The 25,991-nt window shown below is 36.5% G+C and overlaps 1 protein-coding gene across 11 annotated transcripts in view; it reads left to right on the top strand.

The window, feature by feature from the left end:
• Positions 1–25,991, top strand: part of BBS12 (Bardet-Biedl syndrome 12) — a 71,246-nt gene that overhangs the window by 23,310 nt on the left and 21,945 nt on the right. Inside the window, exon 3 of one of the 11 annotated variants that reach the window (XR_005790041.1) lies at positions 996–1,064. The exons of 9 other annotated variants lie outside the window; for them this stretch is intronic. The gene's annotated coding sequence lies outside the window, so the exon portion shown is untranslated. Of the gene's footprint in view, positions 1–995; positions 1,103–25,991 lie in introns of all 11 variants that reach the window. One more of the 11 variants, XR_005790042.1, reaches the window with a different exon arrangement.

Genomic DNA, 25,991 nt, shown 5'->3' with positions numbered 1-25,991 from the left:
GGACATTTTAGCATTTGTTACATAATTTTGCCAAATTGTTCTTTCAAAAGGCTCTGCAAATTAAAGTGTCATTTCCACAGCCATTATTGACAGTGGATATTATTATTAAAATTTTATTTGACTAATTTGTGAGACAATGTAATCTCAATCTTAAATAATCTTTAAGAACAGTGATTTTCTTTACATATGTTTAAAGGTTTATTTATTTTGAGAGAGAGCATGCGTAAACTTGGGAAGGGACAGAGAGAGAGGGAGAGAGAATTCCAAGCAGGCTCTGCACTGTCAGTGCAGAGTCTGACCTGGGGCATGATCCCACAAACCATGAGATCATGACCTGAGCCGAAATCAAGAGTTGGACGCTCAACCAACTGAGCCACCCAGGTGCCTCGTTTTTAAAAATATTTTTAATGTTTGTAAAATGACTGTATTTTCTTTTAATCTTCTTCCTTTGATGTTATGTTTACAAAGCTCTTCCCTACTCCAAAGTTATGTTACAATCACTTGTACAGACTTCTAGTAATGTTATGGTTTTGTTCATCTTTCACATTTAAATATTAATCCATCAGGGACTTATTTTAGTAGAAGATACAAGACTCTAAAAGAACTTTTTCTAGATGGTTATCCAGTTGTCCCAAAATCATTATAGGATATTGTTGCCCACTCAGATATTTCTTAGCAGTGAGTAGGAAATTCCAACAGAAAAAGAGATTTGTTCTCAGTTGCTAAGAAGCATTTTCATGGCCTTCTAATTATGGGTTCATACTGTTCAGTGTTCTATGATAGCACCACATACTATTGGAAGAGGAGTACTGTAGAAACTTGTCACAGTAACGGTGATGAGAACGAAGGCAGCATCCCCATGATAAAAGTTTTCCTATGCTATCTTGACAGGTACTCTGCCAAGGAAGTGCTTTAAAACACACTTTTTGCTTTGTAAGAGTCATCAGAGCTTTACCCTGGAAAAAACCTAAAAGACTTCTTCTTTTGACCTGCAGGGGGCAAACTTCTACTCTTATCCTCTTTTGAAGTTTTGACCTACTGGTTTAAAGTCCTCAAAAGGGAAGGTGAGATTATTTTCGTGTGAATTAGCATAAATATAAAGGTAAGGAGATTTAAAGTAAAAGGATAGTGAAAGTTAAAAGCAGTTCCTTTTTTTATTATTGTATATTTTGAGATGGTCAGAGACATGAGTCAAAGTCCCAGGTCAGCTTTTAATTAGCTGTGACTTTGGGAAGGTAATTGAAGTTCTCTTGGCCTCTGTTTTCTCGCCTTTAAATCACAAAGTTGCATGAGGTCATCCCTATTATACTTTCCAACTCTAAATTTTATGATTCTTGTTACCAACTTAAATCCCTGACATATTCTGAGTGATAGTAAAACTCATTGGAAAGGGGGCAAAAATGTCAAATTGTTCTTTCAAAAGTCTCTGAAAAAATTCTTAAAAGATTATAATGATTAGATCAGGCTTAAAGTTGATTACAAAAGCTCTAGTGCATGATGTTTATAACATGGGGATTTCAAACACTGGCCAATTATGGATTCAAACCTTTATAATCACTTATTTTATTACAAACCAGAAGTAATACAATAGAGACTTAAATCACTTGTTTCAATGATCTGAAAAAGAATTAACTTAGATTGTTGTCACCATAGCCATATCCATAAATTACAATGAGTTCAAAAGAAGCATATAAGTTATAAATCTGCAAGAAACCAGAATATAAAATATAAAACCCAAAGGAAACAGAATAACATAGGTATCCCTTTTGTGGGTGGAAGATAAATTAGCAGATATTTAAAAAAAGAGGAAGGGGGCACCTGGGTGGCTCAGTCAGTTAAGCGTCCGACTCTTGATTTCAGCTCAGGGCATGATCCCACAGTCATGGGATTGAGTCCTACATCAGGCTCTTGCTGAGCACGGAGCCTGCTTAAGATTTTCTCTCTCCCTCTGTCCTTCCCCTGCACTCTCTCTCAAAATAAATAAATAAATAAATAAATAAATAAATAAATAAATAAATAAATAAAATAGAGGAAGCCATTAAACACAAGATTTTTTTTCATACTACAAGAATAAAAACATTTTGAAATGACAGGAAGAACTAAATGTGGCATACTATTAAAGGCTTATTATTTTAATTTTTTAAGTTTATTTATTTATTTTGAGATAGAAAGAACCAGCAGGGAAGGGGCAGAGAGAGGGGGACAGAGGATCCAAAGTGGGCTTTGAGCTGACAGCAGCAAGCCTGATGTAGGGCTCAAACTCACAAACTGTGAGATCATGACCTGAGTGGAAGTTGGATGCTTAACTAACTGAGCCACCCAGGTGCCCCAAAGGCTTACTATTTTAAATAGTATAAATATGTATAATCCAGGCAGCTGTCAGGGTACCTAAACTCAGGCTAAATCTGACCCAAATCTTAAACCCAGTTGCTCTGATATCAAAAACACTTTCAGGGTGCCTGGGTGGCTCAGTTGGATAAGCATCTGACTCTTGGTTTTGGCTCAGGTGATGATCTCATGATCTCACCTTTCATGAGTTTGAGCCCTGCGTCAGGCTCTGTGCTGTCAATGCAGAGCCTACTTGGGATTCTCTCTCTCCCTCTCTGTCAGCCTCTCTCTCTCTCTTTCTCTCTCTCTCTCTCAAAATAAATAAACGTCAAACAAACACTCTGAGTGGAGCACCTGACTGGCTCAGTCAGTGGAATGTGCAATTCTTAATCTCAGGGTTGTGAGTTCAAGCCCCACGTTGGGAAAGTGGATATTACTTAAAAAATAAAAACAACTTCTGGGAATTTTATTGTGTACCCCACACACACAGTTTTGCTTCTCTTTGTCTTCTGTATTTTATTGGTAAGCTATTTTTTCTTTCTTCTCATCCTTTACTTCTTCAATCTTAATGTCTACAACTGATCTACCTATTCATATTGTGCACTTCATGAGTTTTTAAAAGCATTTAAGATCTGAGTAAGTTACAGAGAAAGCAGATGTCAAAATGTGGAGTGCTGACCTTTCATTATTTTCTGATTACACCCTTCTTTCTTGCTTTTCCTTTACTGTCCCCCATCCTTTTTTTTTTTTTTTTAATGTTTATTTTTGAGAGAGAAAGAGAGCATGGAAGAGTGAGGTAGGGACAGAGAGAGAGAGAGACCAAAAATCCAAAGGGGCTCTGTGCTGACAGCAGAGAGCTTGATGCGGCACTGGAACTCAGGAACCATGAGATCGTGATCTGAGCTGAAGTCAAACGCTTAACCAACTGAGCCATCCCGGCACCCCCATCATCCCTCCTCCTTCTTAATTAATAAAATTATCCCTAGTCTCAAAAAGAGCTCTTCTTATATTTGCCCTTGACTACAAACTCCCATTTTCCAAAAAGGACAGCTCTCCCTAAGAGGATATTAGTAAATCAAATTTTCCCCATCAAATATTACCTATAAGGTTGGCATTAAAATTCCCATTTGAAAAAGAAGAAATGGTTTTCACAAGAAGACATGGAAAAATGCACAACTTTGCTCCGATAATACAGTATATAGAGAAGCAACTTTATAGCAGCATTTCATACTAGTTAGAGAATATATGAAACATAGAACTCAGTGTTGGTATTGTGCAGAAAAGTTTGCATTTATATACAATCCTGGAGAAAATGCAAATTGGTTCAACTTTAAATTGTTCTTGCACAAAGATGATAGTAGTATTATCAAAAATGGAAACAAACCAAATATCCAACAACAAGGGGTATTTAGACAAGTATGATATCTTAATATGAAAGAATGAGCCCTATACTGCTTTTAAAAATGTCAAGTATACATTTTACTTCAACACATAAACAAGTAAATAGTGAAAAACTAAAAAAACAAAACTCAAGATAAAATGAAATTTATGGCTGTGTAAAAACAATAGCAAAGATTGGAACCCAGAGGAATGTAAATGATTTCATTTCCTATTCATTTGTAAACTTAAGTTCCAAGTTTTAGAAATGACAATAATTCTATTAGTTATAATTAGTCTATCTTGTATTATACCTCTATATACACTAGGACCAATCGTTTAAGTCTATTTGAATTGATTCTAATAGTTCGAACCATCTCCAAAAGATATTTTTTTTCCTTTAGGATTGCTTTAAGTCAAATTTTTCTGATGTATTAATTGAATCTAAGAATAAATTAAGTATCTTTAAAAGCTTAATAGTATGCAACATTCTAAAACTTACTTAGCTGAAGTATAGTCTGAAGAATAGTCACAGCCTAGAGGAGTGTAAGGTGATATGACAACCACATGATAACATGGTATCCTGGATGGCATCTTGGAACAGGAAAAGGACATTTGGTAAAGACAAAGGAAATCAGAACAAAGTATGGGTTCTGGATTCTAGTTAATAATTATGTATCAAAACTGGCTCATTAGCTATAATAAATGTTGAAACTAGATGTGGAGGATATAGATATTCTCTGGACTATTTTTACAGTTTTTGTGTGCATCTAAATTATCCTAAAATTAAAAACTTATTTTAGAAATGTTAGTATGTTTAAACAGCTAACCACCATCCAATATATTGAATTAATGTACTAAATAACAGAACCTAGTTTACTGTTAGTGACCAATTGGTAAGGTGAAAAATGATCAGGTCATATTTAAAATTATGTAATATATCAAGAGAATACTTCAATAAAGGAAGATATCCTTCAATAATGAGAATGACACATTATTAAGAGCTGAGGCTGTACAGAGCCCTATATAAAGCACTATCATTGCCTTGAGTATATATTAAACTGTCTCCAGCAGGACCAGATAATAGAAATACATTACAAGGGCCCAATGCCAACTCTAGCGTCAAATAAAATGTTCTTACTTATCAACATGTAAAGTTGTTACTACTAGACTACATTATATAATTGTATTTTTCAGACTGTTTGGAGTATGTTTTCCTTTTCTGAAATTTTTTTCCTTTTCTATTCTGTTTGCCATTTTTCTTGGCAATTGCACTTAAAAAATTTTCCAATGTGTTTATCTGGTGTTGTGAAGAAGATTCTTTGTATATTGTCTACTAGGAATGAAAAAGTAAATTGCGAATTTCAGAGTCTGTTGACAACATTGAAACTGGATTGATGTCTAAAAAAAGTAGACCTGTTTCCTGTGTTAACCTCAGAGCAGGAGGTAGAAAAGGCTACTTCCCAATAGGTTTTCACTTTGGATTGATACCAAATTAAAAGAAATGAGGCAGATGTAATATATTTTTCCTCTCATCACTCTCATTAAATCATACATTAAAATAGTTCCTTTTTAATGTATTGAAAATGTTTTAAACTAGCATTTGTGTTTTCTTATTTAAAAGCAATAGAAACCTCTGTTGATGAAGTCATTTATTTTTTTAGAAATAATTATTGGTTTCCTGCTGTATTTCTGAAACTGCTTTATAAGAAGCACATGTGTCACTTGTCAAAATGCAGACTCTCACGGTCTCAAAAATCTAATTCAGTATGCCTGAGGGTCTAAGAGACTCTGTCTTTTTAATTAGAGCCTTCTTCTGGTCAGGCTAAGTCTTTTACTGATTAGTTGTTTATGGTAGTTCTTAGTTCTGGCTGCACAATAGAATTATCTGGAGAATTTTTAAAACTACTAAAGCCCTGGTTTACCCTTCCCATACCCCAGATTATAACTTATTTATCTGGAATGGGGCCTACACATCAGTGTTTTTTAACTCTCCCTGGTTGGTACTACTGTGCAACCAGGGTCTAAACCATTAGTTTTGTGTATGGAATCATAATTAATTAGAAACCTGTACTTTATGCCTTAGGCTCTATTCAAAATATATATACATATATATATTGGCTACTGATTATAGCACATGAATCTCACAAACATAATGTTAAGAAAAAGAAGCCAAAAGCAAAAGAGAACATTCTAATTGGGACCAACTGCTATTAGGTACAGGGTTTTGTGGGGTAAAGTAGGAGATGGAAATATTCTGGATATAGATAGTGGTAATGGTTGCACAACAGAGATTATAGTAAAGTGTACACTTTAAAGAGGTGAACTTTATGTTGTGTGAGGTATATCTCAATTTAAAAAGCTACTAAAAAAAGAGAGAACATATGTTTAACCATGCTTGTAAATTTCAAAAACAGACATATCTAAACCAAAGTGTTTGAAATCAAGTTTGTGGTTATCTTTGGGGAGGTGGGAAGGGTAGTGGCTGGTAAGGTGAACAAGGAGGGCTCTGGAAGTGCTGGCAGAGTTATTTCATGACATGAATCATGGTTACAGGGGTGAATTCATTTTTTGACCATTTTTGAATCGTATATTCACGATTTGTGCTCCCAGAAAACGGGGTTGTCAAGTAAAGTTTACAAGATATTTAGACTCCTCCACTTAAGAATACAGGAAAGAATGGCTAAGTAATCTGCCTTAATCTACAACAAAATCACGTCTGATGAGACGAAGATAATGTTTGATGATACAGGTTGTTTGATATTGGAATTGTTTTCCAAAGACAGCTATATAATCTCTGTCCTTAGAACTCAGGGAAAATAACCTTACAGTAAAATCAGTTCTGTTTTGGGATAGTACCTTGTAGTAATTGGCTAGATGATATTTTGAGACTTGATCTAGGTGTTTGAGTCTACCTTTAGTTTATATTTACTTTTTACTCTGGGAAATAAGCAGACAAAATAAAAGAAAAACTTTGAATTCCCATAATAGAATACTTGCCAAAGAGAATTAGCTAATTCATATATTTTTTAGTTTCAGCAAAACTTATTGTAAATCGTTCCACCAGTCATCTAACTGAATTTTTCTAAGATCAGTTTAATGTCCTTTCTTTTATATTATCACCGATATTTTTTTTCTTAATTGCCATTAATATGCTGACAATCCTAGACTCTCCTTACCTTCTCTGCTTATTGCTGCTTTTCCAGGCTCTATGAACTTAGTTGTTCCCACTTTCTTTCTTCATATGTTCCAGGGTTTCATCACTTTATTACCTCTTATATTTCTTTAGCTCTGCTCATATTTCTAAGACTTTTGGTTTCCAGTAATGACTATAATATCATGAGGTTCTGGAAAATGTCTACTTCCTTTTGCAACAATGCTTGTAGGCTACAACACTATGGTTCAACATCGACTCCTTTGGTTCCAGGATTATGTCTTTAGAATTGAGTCAATTCAACCTTGCCCCTGATTTCATAAGCTCTGTTTTGCATGCCATCTATTCCCTTTGAAATCTTTTCATGAATCTCCAGAACTCTTTCTTATTCCATTAGCCACTTGTAGACTATGCTTTTATATTCTTATATCTAATGTTTGTTTTTGCTTTTTGTTTTTGTTTTTGTTTTTACAAAGAAAACAAACATCATCTTAAATTTGCTTTGTTCTTAATTGTTCTGATTTTTCTGAGGACATCACTATAATATAAATACCCAAGATATTAGCCAGATTCAGAAATGAGTAATTTTTTTCTAGTTCTTAATTTTTCCAATTGTTTCTTCATTGGTTGATAAATCTTATGTCAATTATTTTATTAATGATGTTATTTGTGTTCACTTAAGGAAAATTAAATTACAAAAAGAAGGGTACATCTTGTTTCTTAGCTACTAAGTAAATATATATTTTATATATATTCTCCATTATTTGGAGTCAAACCCTTGTAGCCATAGATAATTTTGTGGCTAGGAAGAATTTTATAGATTCTTTTTTTCTAATCTCCTTGTCTATAGATGAGGAAATTGAGACCCAGAGAAATCTATATAGTTAATTACTGATAAAGCCATTTTTCTTCCACATTCTTTATTGTTTTATTTACCTCTTTTTTTCTATGCAACATTTTTAACACATAGGCATGCTAAGTCATTTTGGCATTTTTTTCTCTTAATTTCTTTAAAACTTTTTGGTAAATTATTTAGTTCCTTTTTAGTACCATTCAAGCTAACTATTTCAGCACGATTTATTATTTTTTTAAATTTTTTTGTTTATTTATTTATTTTTGAGAGACAGAGAGTGAGAGGGGGGAGGGACAGAGAGAGAGAAAGAGAAAGAGAAAATCCCAAGCAGGCTCCACTCTGTCAGCATGAAGCCTGATGTGGGGCTTGAACTCACAACTGGTGAGATCATGACCTGAGCTGAAACCAAGAGTCAGACGCTTAACTGACTGAGCCACCCAGGTGCCCCTATTTTAGCACCATTTAGTACATTGTTATATTAGCACAACTTTAAGAACTTCCTCAGGGGCACCTGGGTGGCTCAGTCAGTTAACTGTCCTTTTTGCAGCTCAGGGCATGATCTCATGGTTCACAAGTTCGAGCCCCACATCAGGTTCTATACTGACAGCTCAGAGCCTGGAGCCTGCTTCAGATTCTGTCTCCATCTCTCTGCCCCTCCCCTGCTGGTGCTCTGTGTGTGTCTCTCTCTCCCTCAAAAATATAGAAACATTAAAAAAAAGAACTTCCTCACAACAAAGCACTTTTCTTTGTTGCTGTTGCTTTTTAATGTATTATATTTTTCTCCATACTTACTGAATGCTCCAAATCTAGCCACCCCCAGAAAAGACCCATCCCTTCACACTCTCATACTCTATTTCCTTTTTTAGATACATTGGATAATAGTTCACAGGGACACCTTGGTTACTCAGTCAGTTAAGCTTCTGACTTGATTTTGGCTCAGGTTATGATCTCACTGTCATGAGATCAAGCCCTGCATCAGGCTCTGCACTGAAAGCATGGAACCTGCTTGGGATTCTCTCCCTCTCTCTCTGCCCCTCCCCTGCTCATGCACTGGTGCATGAGTATGCTAACATTCTCTCTCACACAATAAATAAATAAATAAACTTAAAAAAAAAAAAAAAAAAACAAGGTCAAATTTCACCTAAAAGTGTGAGTCCTTTTCCGTTTTTAAAATCTTTTTGGGGGCGCCTGGGTGGCGCAGTCGGTTAAACGTCTGACTTCAGCCAGGTCACGATCTCGAGGTCTGTGAGTTCGAGCCCCGCATCGGGCTCTGGGCTGATGGCTCAGAGTCTGGAGCCTGTTTCCGATTCTGTGTCTCCCTCTCTCCCTGCTCCTCCCCCGTTCATGCTCTGTCTCTCTATGTCCCAAAAATAAATAAACGTTGAAAAAAAATTAAAAAAAAAATCTTTTTGGGTTATTTTGTTCCTCTTGGTTCCATTGACTGCATTAAGAATTGTTGATGGCTCCATCCCTCTTAAAACCTTCTCCTAGCTGATCTCATAGAATCAAAGGCTTCTTTTTTTTAAAGAAAGAATGCGGGGTCCCTTGGGCTCTCCTGCTCCTCCCTTCTCCCTGTCATGGCCTCAAAGGTTCTGCAAATCCCTATGACTCTTTAGAGCAGCACCAGAAACTCGCTGAGCTAGACATTTCCCATGGTCCTGTCAGGCTTTAAAATACTAGAAGCAGTACCGAGATCTTTTTTTAAACAGTATTATTACCCCAAATATTATTTAATGACAAAAAATTTTTTCATTTGATTCAATTTTTCTTTGTACTTTTAACACGATGTTTGCATTGTAAAACAGATTCAAATTGAATTCCTGAAGAAATAGAACAAAGGACAAAGTAAATTGGAACCCAAATCCATCATTTTCCTTTTTCTTTTTTTTTTTTCCAACTTAAGTCCAACAACACTAAACAGATGGTGAGAAATTAACACCCAGAATTTTAAATGACATGGGTTCTTCATCTTGTCAGGAGACTGCCATTCTTGAGTCTGCTGGGAGAAGGGGAAATCATTACATGAGAACCAGTTATACAAGTTAAGTACTGAGCTTTCACTTTCAGAACAGTCGTCCAGTTAGTTTGTCTTTAAGGTCACTGGTAAAACCTGAACTTGGATTGATGATTGTACCTAACAAGAAGCATTTACATAGCATTTATTTCATTTAAATCACCATGCATTTTCTTTACTGTTATTGATCTACCAGACAAGAGGAAGGTTAGCATACTATTTCTGTTCTTTAAGTGGTTACTTTTAAATTTTAATATGCATATTTAATTTAATGAAGTTTAATTGATATATAATCCTCCTACCAAACAATGATCTTTAATGTGCAATTGACTTTTTTCCATGCCTATCCCTGGATCAGATGTTGGGATTTTCTGAGCCCCATTATATGGCTGAAAGGCCATTTCTGGGTCTCTCAGACCCACAGGTTTATGAAAGGACCTCTGCTCTATTACCCTACATGCAAAGGGCCATATATACCTTGACTTCTTTCCTCCCGTGATTATGATCTCCAGCTCTGTAGCTATATATCTTGTTCTAATGCCCCTGTGACTGCTTTTAGCTCTCGCTCTTCCTCCCCATCCTGGATTATTTCCTCTATATTACATTATTTGGAGATCTCCCTTTCTTATGTTGAAACCTATGTTAAAACATTTAAAACTTTATGGAAGGAGTAGATCTCCAATGTTGGTTTAGTCTACCATATTAACTGGAAATTTCAGAGATGCTTTATTAACTTCTCTACAGATGTGGAGGCAAGCATACAGAAGTTACGACTAGCCCATGCCAGTATTGAAAAAGAATAAGCAGACTTTATTTCAGATCTTATCATTCCAACTCCTGTATTATTTCCCTAATATTGGGATTCTTTTGTCCGTCCTCCTTACTGATCCCTTAAAGTTGTTCCTTGATTCCTATTGACTCATAGAACACTAGTCAAATTTTACCCTTCCAAAGAAAGTCCTATGCATTCATTATCATCCCAGAAGCTCTAGCTCCATTTTTGCCAGTATAATTTTTTTAAGTTTACTTATTTTTAGAGAAAGAAAGAGAGGGTAAGCAGGGGAGGGGTAGAGAGAGGGAGAGAAAGAATCCCAAGCAGGCTCCACACTGTCAGCACAGAGCCCAACATGGGGGTCAATCTTACAAACTGTGAGATCCTGACCTGAGTTGCAATGAAGAGTCAGTCGCTTAACCAACTAAGCCACCCAGGTGCCCTGCCAATATAATTTTTTAAAGCCATGTTAAGTACTGAACTTAACAGCTTTTTTTCCAAGTCCAGTATCAGGGGAAAAAAAGTAGATGCAAAGGTTTTAGATGAATCATGAAAACTAAGGTTTACTTTAGTCCTTTTTTTACCTCTTGTAGCCTGATACAGAGCCTTTCTTACTCACAAATAAGAACTAGTCTCTGGACTCCTATGAACCATGCATGAGAGAGCTAGCATCCATAGCCATCAGTATAATTAGCTTTTGAAAAATTATACCTCCATGCTATTTTTTAAAATTTTTAAAAATGTTTTATTATTTATTTTTGAGAGAGAGAGAGAGAGAGAGCGCATGAGTGAGGGAGGGGGAGAAAGAGAGGGAGACACAGTATCCAGAGCAGGCTCCAGGCTTTGAGCTGTCAGCGCAGAGCCCAACTCAGGGCTTGAACTCACAAACTGTGAGATCATGACCTGAGCCAAAGTCAGATGCTCAACCTACTGAGCCACCCAGGTGCCCCCCTCCATACCATTTTTAAAAGCATACTCTTGGGGTGCCTGGGTGGCACAGTCGGTTAAGCATCCAACTTCAGCCGGGTCAGGATCTCGCGGTCCGTGAGTTCGAGCCCCGCGTCAGGCTCTGGGCTGATGGCTCAGAGCCTGGAGCCTCTTTCCTATTCTGTGTCTCCCTCTCTCTCTGCCCCTCCCCCGTTCATGCTCTGTCTCTCTCTGTCCCAAAAATAAATAAACGTTGAAAAATAAAATAAAATAAAATAAAAGCATACTCTTCCTCTGAAGAATTATTCTGATCTTCACTATAACAAATATTTTCGCTGTCTCAGCTCAAACTGTGACACACTCAGCTTGCACTAATACACATGTTTCTTAATGTTCCTATTCATCCAATAATCTTTTTTTTTTTTTTTTTTTTTTTTTTTTTTTTTTTTTTTTTTTTTTTTACTGTTATCCCTGGTTAAGCATTAGAATCACAAGGATGAGGGAGGGAGCAAGTTCACTGTGAACTCAGTGCCAGCATAGTCATATGCAGATTATGCATGGAGTAAGAAGGAACAGTTACTCCTTTGGAGACAGAAGGGGTAAGGTTAGAAAGAGGCAACAGCGCGTGCAAAGTTATGGAAATCAGGGCACCTCCCAGAAACTGCAAGTCTGTCTGGGGCTGGGGATCTAAGATAGGAAGGAAGACTGGCAGAGAGGGTCCCAGAGAGGCTGGCAAGGGCTGGGCTGTTTGCCCCAGGTTCAGGTGTTTGTGTTTCATTCTGGAAGCACTGGGCAGCCTTGGAATAATTTTAGGCAGAGAAGTGGATTAAAGTAGGGAAAGCTGGAGCCAAGGAGACACACGGGGTAATTATAATGCATGGCTTATGGTTAGCACTCAGTGAATGTCGGTTGAATTATTACATTTAGAAGAAAAATGTTTATTTATTTTTGAGAGAGAGAGAGAGAAACGGGATGGGGAGGGGCAGAGAGAAGGAGAGGATCCGAAGCGGGCTCTGCACTGACAGCAGAGAGCCCGATGCATGGCCCAAATTCATGAACCGTGAGATCACGACCTGAGCCAAAGTCAGACACTTAACTGACTGAGCCACCCAGGTGCCTTGAATTACATTTTTGTTCATGGATGAGTACCCCATCCTCATATTGGCCTGCACAAATTTAAAAATTTTAAGTGTGGAAGAATAAATGGTGTCTGTAAAAGGTAGAAACTAGTTTGGCTAGACCACTTTCCTTGTTTACACTTCACATGCTCAAATATCCTCTCAATAAAAACAGGCTCATTTAGCTTGCTATTTACTTAGAGCAAAAGTAGTTCTCTATCTGACCTGAGTGGGCAGAATCCTTGCTTAGTTTTTGAACACAGGATGTGTTCACAGGTAGTTTTTGATTACTCAAAGCCTCTGTTACTCTATTTATAAACCAAGTCCTTTGCTTTTCTTCTTATTCCTTCTGATGTCTAATGTTTTACATTCACATTTAGGGACTCTTCCCATTCACAGATAGTGGGAAGAATGAAAGAAGAAAATAAGTCAATTTTTGTAAACATTTTTGGAGTAAGAATTTTCACTAAAAGTTTCCCTAAATTCTACGTGTTTCTCTAAAGACTTTAATATCAGAGGTATATTTATGTACTTCGGGAATCTGGTTCTTTTGTAGAGAAAATATCCATCCCACCCAAATTCTGTTTATTTGGAAAACTATTTACATAGCAATAAAATTAAACTCCCAGTGTTACTGACTTATTTTTCTGACTTTTTTTTCTTTATGGACAGTTAACAATAACAAGAAAAAAGAGAATTCATGAGTTTTGTCTTAAATATTTCAATAACTTCAAACAATTTATGCCGAAGTATCTATACTTTCATTGACATATGAGTTAAAATTTCAAATATTTGCTCTACCTTAGTTTCTAAGCCAACTCAGACTATCTTTTCAAAGTATATATAGGTTTTATATTTGCTGAGATGCATTTATTGATGGTACAGATGAACTTGCAGAGGTTAGAGGCATGGCTAACATAACTGAAGCATTGATAATCCATGTATTTATTACTGAAGATGAGACTTGGGATAGGGTGGGGAACAGAAAAAGTGTCAAATTTTCATCCCACTTTAACTACAGAATTATGGTTTGTTTTTAATACTTTATGACAAGTTTTTTTTTTTCCATTACCTACCTGTGTCAAACAGACAGCAGGCAAGGCCACAGCCAAGGCCTGCCAGAATTAGCCAGTAAAGACACTGAGCCCTTTTTAGCTTTAGAGGATTTATTACTTACATAGACAGAGAAGAGTAGCCAAAGGTGCTTGTTTCACAGCCCAAGAGGGATGGCACGGAAACTAAAGGGCCAGATGATTACAAAACGAATTGAAATACTCTCTTGCCAAGCAGGGAATTCTAGATTGCAACTATACCGTTTTATAGCCTACATTTCTGTCTAAAGGGGAGTGAGGCAGAAAGCCTCACACCTCATCAGAACCTGGGAGGCAATGAAAAACTGCCTCATGTCTGTTTCCCTGACAGATAGAAAAGCAAGTGAGAAATTTCCTGGTAACCCCTCCTCACAAGCCTTCAGGTTCTCGTGTTTCAAAAAGACCCTAAGGAGAATCCACCAGACCCAGGGCAAGCTGACAACCAAACCCAGCCACCAAGGTGCCATGACAGAGCTGTTCCCTCATAATTTACAGGTTACCTCCCCTACCTGCAGAGTCACCTATCTCTTCTGCTCTTCAATGATATTTTCTTCATTTCTCCCCTTTCCTATTGGTGAAATAAAGCTGTATGGTCTATCTTCATAGAACTTACTCACTGTCTGTTTTCCTTAATTCACTACCTTTTCCTAAATTATCTAGTATTTCCTATGAGGCTGGCAGGAATAAGAAGAAAAAAATATGAACTATATATTTCTGTGTAATTAACCACACCAAAACTTAGTGTTTAAACCAACAATACTTGGCTATTTCTCCAATTCTGTGTGTCAGCTGGGTGAGACTGGTTTTGCCTGGGCTCATAGCTGAAGATTCAAGATGGCCTCAGGCACATGTCTGGCAGCTTCTTCTCTGGCCTCTCGTCCTCAGTAAGCTAGACTGACTGTCTTACATGTCAGTCTCAGGGCTGCATTCTCCAAGAACCAAGGCAGAAGCTTCAGGTCTAGTTTGGAAGTCATAACTTCACTTCTACCATATTCTTTTGGTCAAAGCAAGTGACAAGAACAGTCTAGATTTAAAGGGTAGGGAATAGACTCCTCTTTAAAAGATGAGTTGCAAAAAGAGTGTGCCTGTGTTTTTCAGTCTGCAATGTAAACAGACTTGAGGAAGTGCCTTCAGGTAAATAGGTTCACTGAAGCCCAAACAGAATCTGACTTGACTTTTTATTCATGTAAGTAAGAATGACACTTGACTAAATATCTTCAATTCTGACCACAGCAATAAAATCACTGTAATGCTAGCAGATCACAGGATAGAAAATTAAGGAAATTGTCATAGGCCCAAAAAATATTTGCAAGAGGAAGTGGAGGTACTAAGTCTTATTTCTGTAGGCAAAGTGACCGAAGTGTGGTTTCCAAACCTCGGAGAGTTATTCCAAACCTCTTTAGTTAATAATAGAATGGAGAACACCAGCCAGAGATTCTGTTACTTACAGGGAATTTGAAAATTAACTCTCTTAAGTAATGATTGGTTGGCTAACACTCACTGACAGAGTTTGCATTTTTACCATCTACCTTGCATAACTGATGAAAGGGGAATGAGATAATTAATGTAATGTGCCTACTGCAATACCTGGCTTACCTTTGTCTCTAAAAAAATATATTTGTTACTATTATTTTATTTGAGGCTTCAAGAATTTACATTGTTTAATGATAGATATTTTATTAGGTACATTGTTAATATATTTTATAGTCAAAGTGGATGCTTAATAAACTTGCTTTAAAAACTTTTCAAGCTAAAACTATCATTGCCATATTCTGTGGGGTAAAAATGTAGAACCTCCATTTTCTAGTTGTTCATATGTTGGAAACTGACCTCTGACAATTGCAATAACCAGTTATTGATGTGTGACAGAACATGAGCAGGGGAGGATACATGAGAGGAGACAGACAGACAGACAGACCCAACAGACAGAATCTTAAGCAGGTTCCCGGCTCTGAGCTGTCAGCACAGAGCCCCACGCAGGGCTCGAACTCACACACGAGCTGTGAGATCATGACCTAAGTTGAAGTTGGATGCTTAACCAACTGAGCCACCCAGGCACCCCTGCAAATAACTTCTTGATTCTGTAAGTTGCCTTTTAGTTTTCTTGATGGGCTCCTTTGCAGTGCAAAAGCTTTTTATTTTGATGTAGTCCTAATAGTTTATTTTTGCTTTTGTTTCTTTTGCCTTAGGAGACATACCTAGAAAAATGTTGCTATTGGCAGATGTCTCAGATATTACTGCCTGTGTTCTCTTCCAGGATGTTTATGTTTTCCTGTCTCCATTGAATCCATTTTAAGTTTATTTTTGTATATGATGTTAGAATGTAGTCCAGTTTCATTCTTTTCTATGTAGCTGTCCAGTTTTCCCAGCACCATTTATTGAAAAGGCTGTCTTTTCCCCATTATATATTCTTGCCTTTTTTGTCATGGATTCATTGGCCATGTAATTGTGGGTTTATTTCTGGGGTCTTTATTCTGTTCCGTTGACTTACATATCTATTTTTGTGCCAGGACCATACTGTTTAAATTACTACAGATTTGTAGTACATCTTGAAATCTGGGATTGTGATACCTCTAGCTTTGTTCTTCTTTTTCAAGATTGCTTTTGCTATTTGGGGTCTTTTATGGTTCCATACAAATTCCAGTATTATTTATTCTGGTTTTGTGAAAGATGCTCTTGGCATTTTCATAAGGATTGCTTTGAATCTCTAGATTGCTTTGTGTAATATGGACATTTTGACAATATTAATTCTTCCAATCCACAAGCATAGAATCTCTTTTTATTTGTGTAATCTTCAATTTCTCTCAACAGTGTTTTATAGTTTTCAGAGTACAAGCCTTTCACCTCCTTCATTAAGTTTATTCTGGGTACTTTATTATTTTTGGTGCAATTGTAAATGGTTTTTTTTTTTTTTAATTTCTCTTTCTGTGACTTCATTGTTAGTGTATAAAAACGCTACTGAGTTCTGGGCATTAATTTTGTATCCTGTCACTTTACTGAATACATTTATTACTTCTAGTAGTTTTTTGGTGAACTCTTTTAGGACTTTTTATGTATACATCATGCCATCTGCGAATAGTGACAGTTTAATTTCTTTACCAGTATGGATGCCTCTTATTTCTTTTGCTTGTCTGATTGCTGTATCTAGGACTTCCAGTACTATGTTGAATAAAAATGGCAACAGCGGACATCTTTGTCTTGTTCCTGACCGCAAAAGGAAAGTTTTCAGGTTTTCACCATTGAGGATGATGTTAGCTGTAGGTTTTCATATGTGGCCTTTATTATGTTGAAGGATATTCCCTCTAACCCCATCTAGTTGAGGGGTTTTCTCATGAATGGGTGTGAAATCTTGTCAAATTCTTTTTCTGCATCTATTGAGATCATATGATTTTTATCCTTCATTTTGTTGATGTGGTATATGATGTTGATTGTTTGGGGAATAATTGAACCATCCTTGCATCCTGGGAATAATTCCCACTGGATCATGGTGAATCATCCTTTTAATGTATTGTTGTATGTAGTTTGCTAGTATTGTGTTGAAGATTTTTGCATTTATGTTCATCAGGGATATTGGCCTATAGTTTCCCTTTTCTGTGGTGTCTTTGTCTGGTTTTGGTCTCAGGGTAATGCTGGCCTGATAGGATATATTTGGACGTTTTGCTTCCTCTTCTGTTTTTTTTGGAATAGTTTGATGAGAATAGGTATTGGCTCTTTAAATGTCTGGTAGAATTCACATGTGAATCTATCTGGTATATAGATAGATAGATAGATAGATAGATAGATAGATAGATAGATAGATTCTTGATTACCAATTCAATTTCATTATTTATAATCAATCTATTCAGATTTTCCATTTCTGCCTGGTTCAAACATTTTGCAAGATTATATGTTTCTAGAAATTTATACTTTCCTTATGGGTTCAGCAGCTTTTTAGCATATAACCTTTCATATTATTCTTTTATAATCCTTTGTGTTTCTATGATGTCAGTTATTACTTCTTTTCTCTAGCTTCTGATTTATTTTGGTTCCTTTTTCTTTTTTCTTGATGAGTCTGGCTAAAGGTTTGTCAGTTTTGTTTTGTTTGTCAGTTTGTCAGTTTTGTTTGTCTTCAAAGAACCAGCACTTTGTTTAGCGAATTTTTCTACTGGTTTTTTTGTTTGTTTGTTTGTTTTTTGTTTGTTTGTTTGTTTTGTTTTGTTTTTTAGTCTCTAAATCATTTATTTCTGCTCTATCTTTATTTTTCTTCTTTTCTACTCATCTTGGGCTTTTCTTTTTCTTCTTTTTCTAATTTCTGTAGGCATAATATTGGATCGTCTATTTGAGTTTTTTCTTGTTTCTTGATGTAGGCCTGTATTTCTATCTACTTCCCTCTTAGAACTGCTTTCACTGTGTCCTGGAGGTTTTGGGCCATTGTGTTTTCATTTTCATTTGTCTCCATATATTTTTTTTAAATTTCTTCTTTGATTGCTTCATTGACCCGTTGGTTGTTTAGTATCATGTTGTTTCGTCTCCACATGTTTGGGTTTTTCTAGTTTTTTTCTTGTACTTATTTCTAGTTTCACACTATTGTGGTCAGAAAAGATGCATGGTATGATTTCAATCTTCTTAAATTTATTGAGGCTTGTTTTTTGGCCTAATATGTGATCTGTTCTGGAGAATGATCCATGTGCACTTGAAAAGAATGTGCATTTCATTGTTTTTGGATGAAATGTTCTGTATATGTCTATTATATCCATCTGGTCCAGTGTGTCATTCAAAGACATTGTTTCCTTATTGATTTTCTGTCTGGATGATCTATCCACTGATGTAACTGGAGTGTTAAAGTCCCCTACTATTATTGTATTATCTCAGTTTCAATCTGTATGTCCATTAATATTTGCTTTATGTATTTAGGTGCTTTCATGTGGGGTGCATATATATATATATACAATTGTTACATCCTCTTGTTGGATTGATCCCTTTATCATTATGTAATACTCTTCTTGTCTCTTATTATAGTCTTTTTTTTAAGTCTATTTTGGGGGTGCCTGGGTGACTCAGTTAAGTGTCTGACTCTTGCTTTCAGTTCAGGTCATGATCTCACAGTTCATGGGTTTGAGCCCACATTGGACTTTGCACTGATGGCATGGAGCCTGCTTGGGATTCTCTCTCTCTCACTCTCTGTCTCTCTCTGCCCCTCCCCAACTTGTGCTGTCTCTGTCTCTTTCAAAATAAATAAACTTTATAAATAAATAAATAAATAAATGTAAATAAATATAAAAATTAAAATAACTGAAAAAAGTATATTTTGTTTGGTGTAAATATTGCCACCTCAGGTTTTTGTTTGTTTCCATTTGTATTTCCATTTGTATGTGTCTTTAGGTCTGAGGTGAGTCTCTTATATGAAGCATACAGGTTGGTCCTGTGTTTTTTTTTTGTTTTTCAAATTTAATTATTTATTTTGAAAGAGAGAGAGCAAGAGAGTACATGCAGGGGAGGGGAAGAGACAGAGGGAGAGAGAGAATCCCAAGTAGGTTCTGTATTGTCAGCACAGAGCCCAACGTAGGGCTTGGTCCCATGAACCGTGAGATCATGACCTGAGCTGAAACCAAGAGTTGGACACTCAACCCACTGAGCCACCCCAGGTGCCCCTCAGTCTTGTTTTTGTTTTTTGTTTTTTGTTTTTTTATCCATTCTGCCACTCTGTTTTTTGATTGGAGCATTTAGGCCATTTACATTAAGGTGATTATTGATAGATATGTACTTATTGCCATTTTTAAAATTTGTTTTCTGGTTGTTTTTATAGTTCTTTGTTTTCTTATTCTCTTGGTCTCTTTCTTTGTGCATGATAAGTACCTATAGTGTTTTGTTTGGCTTTCTTTGTCTTTATTTTTTTATGTATCATAGGTTTGGGTTTGTGGTTACCCAGAGGTTCATATATAACATCCTAAGTAAATACCAGCCATGTTGATTTGATGGTCATTTAAGTGAAGCAGATTCTCAAAAAGAAGAAGAAGAAGAAGAAGAAGAAGAAGAAGAAGAAAATAAAGAAAAGATCTTTCTCTTTCTTTTTCTTTTTCCTCCCTTATTCCTCCCTTTTTACTCCCATCACATTTTATGTTGTCATATTTTACATCTTATTATTCATATTTGTCTTATGTCTAATTATGGCCATTCCTTTTCCACTTAAAGAAGTCCCTTTAACATTCTTGTAAGGCTAGTTTAGTGGTGATAAACTCCTTTATCTTGTTTGTCTGGGGAACTCTATCTCTCCTTAAAATCTGAATGATAACCTTGCCAGGTAAAGTAGGTTATAGGTTTTTTCCTTTTAGTACGTTGAATATTTCATGCCATTCCTTTCTGACTTGTGAAGTTTCTGGTGAAAAATCACCTGATAGCCTTATAGGTTTTTCCTTGTAGGTAACTTTGTTACCAACTTTCTTGTTACCAGAAAGCACAGAGAGTTCCAAACAAGATGAACCCGAAGACGTCCACACCATGGCACATAATAATTAAAATGTCAAAGTTTAAAGATAAAGAGAGAATTTTAAAAGCAGCAAGAGAGAAACAAAAAGTTACCTACAGGGGAAAACGATTTTTATTATTTTATTATTATTATAGGTAATAATGGGATACATTGGATATAAATAAATAAGAGAATGTGATCCTAATATCTGACCCCTTGTTTCATTCTGGAATAAAAAGAGCTGAATTCATCTGTTGCTTTTCCGAACTTTTGTAATCAAATTACCTAATAAATAAACAGGCCAAGTATTGGATGGGGAAATTTTATTCTCCTTCCATTTAACTAATGTTTTACTGATTAAGTTTAAGCTTGTCTCATTTAGACCAAATATATTTCCACTTCTTGCCAAGAATACTTAGAATGATATAAGTGAAAGCTTCCGTAAGAATAAATATTATTAAAGGATGGACAAAAGCTTGAAACTCTGTCTAATGGTTTGATGAGATGGGGATTGGGGAGGGTATGAAGTCCAATGGGGAATTCTCTTCTTTTTTTAAAACTCTATTTTTTTTTTAATTTTTTTTTCAACGTTTATTTATTTGTGGGACAGAGAGAGACAGAGCATGAACAGGGGAGGGGCAGAGAGAGAGGGAGACACAGAATCCGAAACAGGCTCCTGGCTCTGAGCCATCAGCCCAGAGCCCGACGCGGGGCTCGAACTCATGGACCGCGAGATCGTGACCTGGCTGAAGTCGGACGCTTAACCGACTGCGCCACCCAGGCACCCCGGAATTCTCTTCTTTACAACAGCTAGTTTTTGGCCTAAGCTAGGCCATTAAAATACCACTTTCTTCCCCTGTTCTGCAATGGAAAACCACAACAGATAGAGTTCATATACGTTTATGATAGCAAATGAATATCTGTAAATCAAGAAAATACAGGAGCGCCTGGGTGGCTCAGTCAGTTAAGTGTCTGACTTCAACTCGGGTCATGAGTTCAAATCCTGTGTCGGGATCTGTGCTGACAGCTCTGAGCTTCTTCAGATTCTGTGTCTCCCTCTATCTCTGCCCCTCCCCTGCTTGCACTGTCTCTCTCAAAAACAAAATAAACACTAAAGTTTTTTTTTTAATAAATAAATAAACATTTAAAAAATTTTAATAATAAAGTACCTTATATTTGTATGTGTAAATATCTCCTTATATGTAACTGTATAATCATCATCATCATTAATAAAAACCACACTTGCCATGTACCACACACTATTCTAATATGCCATTGTTAATCCTCACAACTCAGTGAGAGAGGTAGCTATGCCCCTGTGCAGAGATGGGATTCCAAGGCACTGAGAGGTCCTTGCCCCACAGTCACACAGCTAGTAAGTGACAGAGCTGAAATTTGCACCCAAGTAGCTTGGCTCCCAAATCTGCCTTCTCAACTACTAGGTCATGATGCCTCCCTGTCATGAGAAGAAACATGGATGGGGGGGGGGGGGGGGGTGGATAAGCAGCAGTTGGTTAATATCTGGAGAATGAAACTGTTGGGAATTTTTATTTTCTACATTAACATGTTTATAACATTTGGATTTTTATAATAAAGTACTGATTTTATAATTTATCAAAAGCTACCTATAAATTAGAGAGGGTGTGTAAAACATTAAGCAAATATCTGAGACCATTCACCCTAACTCACTCTTATTAGCTGAAGTTTGGTAAGAAACCATGTTTTTGTAAGCAAACTATAGGGCTTATAATGTCACTTCCTCCAGGTCCAATGTTTAGGTGTCACTCATGCTCATTGGTTAGCTAGTTAACCAAGCTCTCTGATTGCAGGTAACTAATACCAATTTTGCTCACTGTGGCACTCTCTTAAAATAGAGTATGATCAGAAATCCTTGTCCCTGCAACTTGCAGTCAGATACCTAAGCCACTGGACTCTGGCTCCTACACTTATGTATGTGATTGAACCTTGCTGCTGCTCTTCTAATGACCATGTTAGCATGAAAACTCTAGCCTGGACATTATGGTCCTGTCCACAAGGATTACTGTTTTAGATCTTCCTCATTTCAGTTGAACAATACCAGCATGCCCTAGTTCAGGGTATACAAGAATATTATAAACTGGGTGGCATAGAAACAACAGAAATTTACTTCTCACAGTTCTGGAGGCTGGGAAGGCCAAGGTCAGATTCGTGTCTGGTGAAAGCTTGTTTCCTGCGTCATAGACTGCCATCTTCTCACTGTGTCTCCACAAGATGGAAGTGGTAAGGTATGTCTCTGGGGTCTCTCTTCTAACGGCATTAATGCCATTCTTGAGGACCTCATCCTCACCACCTAAAGGCCTCAATCACTATTACCATTTCATTGGGGATTAGGATTTCAGCATATGAATATTGGGGAAATACAAACATTCAGTCTATAGCAAGCAACATAGCAAATTTATAAAGCAGAACCTTATAACAATTTCAACACTTCCAAACCCCCAAATTTCAGAGATGTTCCAGACCTAAAGCAGTGCTATAAATAACCTTTCCCTGCATGCAATTCTTATAATATTTTAACACCATTGTCACAATACTATACCATTCTATTATTTATCAGTACATTTATAATAGTGTATACTATTACACACACACACACACACACACACACACACACGCTAGGTATTTACCACATTGATGAGGGATGCAGATTATTGAGGTCTGTTCAAAATTTAAACTTTTCACCAGAACATTGTTTGAATAACTACATTCCTTGTATCTTAAGACTTCTAGTTCTAGTGGCATTTACTCTTTTCATGACAATGGGTTATCATTTAGTAGGACACTGAGGCAAATTTAAAATTATTAAGAATAAGCAATTATAAAAATCTTAAGAGCATCTTTCCCTCTCAAGAAACTAGATCTCTGTCAAGAGCCTAGGTCACCTTCACAGTTAAGATAATGGTAGAATTAACAAATTCAACTTGTTCATGGTCTCAGTTGGGTTTATTTAGATACAGTAGCTAGTATATGTGGGCATACACTGAGCATATAGATATGACAAGATGTAACTTTAATAAATGTAGGTATAATAAGAGCTTTTATGTATCTGCATGGAGTGGGGATCCTGGCTTGAACTTAAAGTAGATCTATGGTTTTATTGACAATCTCCACCCACCTTCTCCCACCATTGGGTTATCAGGAATCCATGGAGAGTTTGGTTTAGAACAAATCCAATCACCAAACATGCCCAGACATGTTGAAACAATGTAAGATTCCACTGCTTATAATTTAGTGCAGTTAATGTTATGGTTTTCCACATCATATAGGTATAAAAGAGAAAGGTTTTTCTTTTACTTATTCCAGTAGGGTCCTTTATATGCATGTTTGTCTCTGTGTGTTGCCTAAAGATCAGAAATTACAAAAGACCCTGAGACAGAAAATTAACCTCTAGTTGGCCTAGTTTCCTTAAAATTTCAGCCTACTGAGTTAATCTGTTTCATTCTTTTAATTCTGGAATCTGGGGGCGCCTGGGTGGCGCAGTCGGTTATGCGTCCGACTTCAGCCAGGTCACGATCTCGCGGTGCGTGAGTTCAAGCCCCGCGTCAGGCTCTGGGCTAATGGCTCAGAGCCTGGAGCCTGTTTCCGATTCTGTGTCTCCCTCTCTCTCTGCCCTTCCCCCGTTCATGCTGTGTCTCTCTCTGTCCCAAAAATAAATAAACGTTGAAAAAAATTTTTAAAATAATTCTGGAATCTGGTCCTAATTTAGACATCTGATTACTAGGAATTACTTTGGAAGTATAATATTACAAGAAGACTCAGACTAAAAGAAGGCATTACACATAGGATTTCCTGTTTATAGGTTTGCAAAATACTTTAAGACCCTAATTAAATAATTAATGAGGGAGAACAGAATACATCTAAACAGTGTACTCACCACAATTTCCAAATGCACTGGATAGCTAGCTCTAATGCCTGACTCAGAGGAAACACTCTGGTGCATTCATGTACACAAGAAAAGAAATGCGACCTCATGATAGATGGATCTAAATGTTGGAATCAACTGGGAAAGAAATGGCAAACTCTAATACTTTATTAAAAAGATTTCACCCAAAATATAATACTGGGATGCTGAATTTCTTAAGTGACAAATTGTGTCAAATTGTCAAATTGTCTAGCGACATTATTCAGTTTCTCTTTCCTTATAACTTTCAACTTCAATTCTCTGTTTTTCTCTGCCACAGTTTTTGAAAATGAATACACAAGAAACTCACCACTGAACTGTCATTTTTATCTTTCTAACCTCAAGCAGGTGTTGACTGTTCCCTCTTTCTACACTATTTCTGATTGTGGAGTGGAGGGATTTTCTGATTTCTTAAATTTTTAAAAATTTTTTTTACATTTATTTATTTTTGAGAGACAGAGACAGAGCACAAGCAGGGGAGGGGCAGAGAAAGAGAGGGAGACATAGAATCCAATGCAAGCTCCAGGCTCTGAGCTGTCAGCACAGAGCCCCATGCGGGGGCTCAAACCCATGAACCATGAGATCATGACCTGAGCCAAAGTCAGACACTCAACTGACTGAGCCACCCAGGCACCCCAGGATTTTCTGATTTCTTAATAGCAGGAACAATACTTGGAATTTCAGTGTCTGGGGTTTTTTTTCTCTAAAGGGCACATTAATCTTACGTACTCTCTCCAAGAATTATGATAGTTTCCAATCTCATTAAGACTTTTATGCACAGAGAATTCAAAGAAAATTAGTAGTCAGTAGTCATTATCGATTAAAAAAGATTTTCTCCACCTCTATGGCAAGTATCACAAGGAGTTCCTCAAAGTGTTTAGAGGAGAAAAACCAAAGGAAATGAAAGGAAAGAAAGAAAGAAAAAGAAAGAAAGAAAAAGAAAGAAAGAAAGAAAGAAAGAAAGAAAGAAAGAAAGAAAGAAAGAAAAAGAAAGGGAGAAGAAATAGATGCTGTTCAAGCAGTTCAGAAGATTCTTGACTTTGAGACTTTGATGAAGTTATAATATAAACAGCTTGAGGGAATATGGGATTTGAAAGCAGTTTTATATGTTGGAAAACAAGCAGTATTTTTATGAGGCTAATATTGGAACATATACCAATGCCAATTCCTGCTTTTAGAGCAAATGAAGTCTTCCGTTACCAGTCCCTTAGCCAACCTGTTCTATTCCAGCCTGTTTCATAATGTATGTTTTCCTAAGTAAAAAACAAAACAAAACGACAACAACCACAAAAATGAACATTTTATTAAATATACTATTTTCCAGTTAATTTTTTTCCTTGTTGCTCAAGTACAAGGATAAACAAGTTATTTCTTCTGGGTTTCATGTCTGAAACTCTTTCTAGTGATAGGATTGTTGTAAAGATCAGAAAGACACTATATATGAAAGTACTTTTAAATACAAAAAGAATCAGGGTTCCTGGGTGGCTCAGTTTGGTTAAGCCTTTGAATCTTTGGTTTGAACCTCCATGACCTTGGAGAAAGGTCATGATCTCACTGTCAGTGTGTTTGAGCCCCAGCTTGGTATTTTCTCTCTTTCTCTCCTTCTCTGTCTGCCCAACCCCCCTCCCCACCCCCCACTCATGTCGGTGAGCTAGCTCTCTCTCTCAAAATAAATAAACTTATTGCTTCTCGGCCTTTATTCCAAGATAAAATGTAAAATAAATAAACAAAAAAATATATATATAAAATCATACAAATATAAGTCAACATTATTACCAAATCTATTTGTGATATGTACATTTTCTCCTTTAGTTTTTGTTTTTCTCTCTTACTCCATCATTATTTTCTGAATAATCAAAACAATTATACTAGAATTATAACATTATTCAGTTAGGTTGAAAATGTTAGCCATTGGGGCGCCTGGGTGGCGCAGTCGGTTAAGCGTCTGACTTCAGCCAGGTCACGATCTCGC

Source organism: Herpailurus yagouaroundi, unplaced genomic scaffold (assembly GCF_014898765.1).
Source record: "Herpailurus yagouaroundi ecotype Mexico unplaced genomic scaffold, PumYag 28, whole genome shotgun sequence".
NCBI classification, from domain to species: domain Eukaryota; kingdom Metazoa; phylum Chordata; class Mammalia; order Carnivora; family Felidae; genus Herpailurus; species Herpailurus yagouaroundi.
The sequence above is the reverse complement of the archived record's forward strand: the minus strand, read 5'-3'. Positions and strand labels throughout refer to the sequence as shown.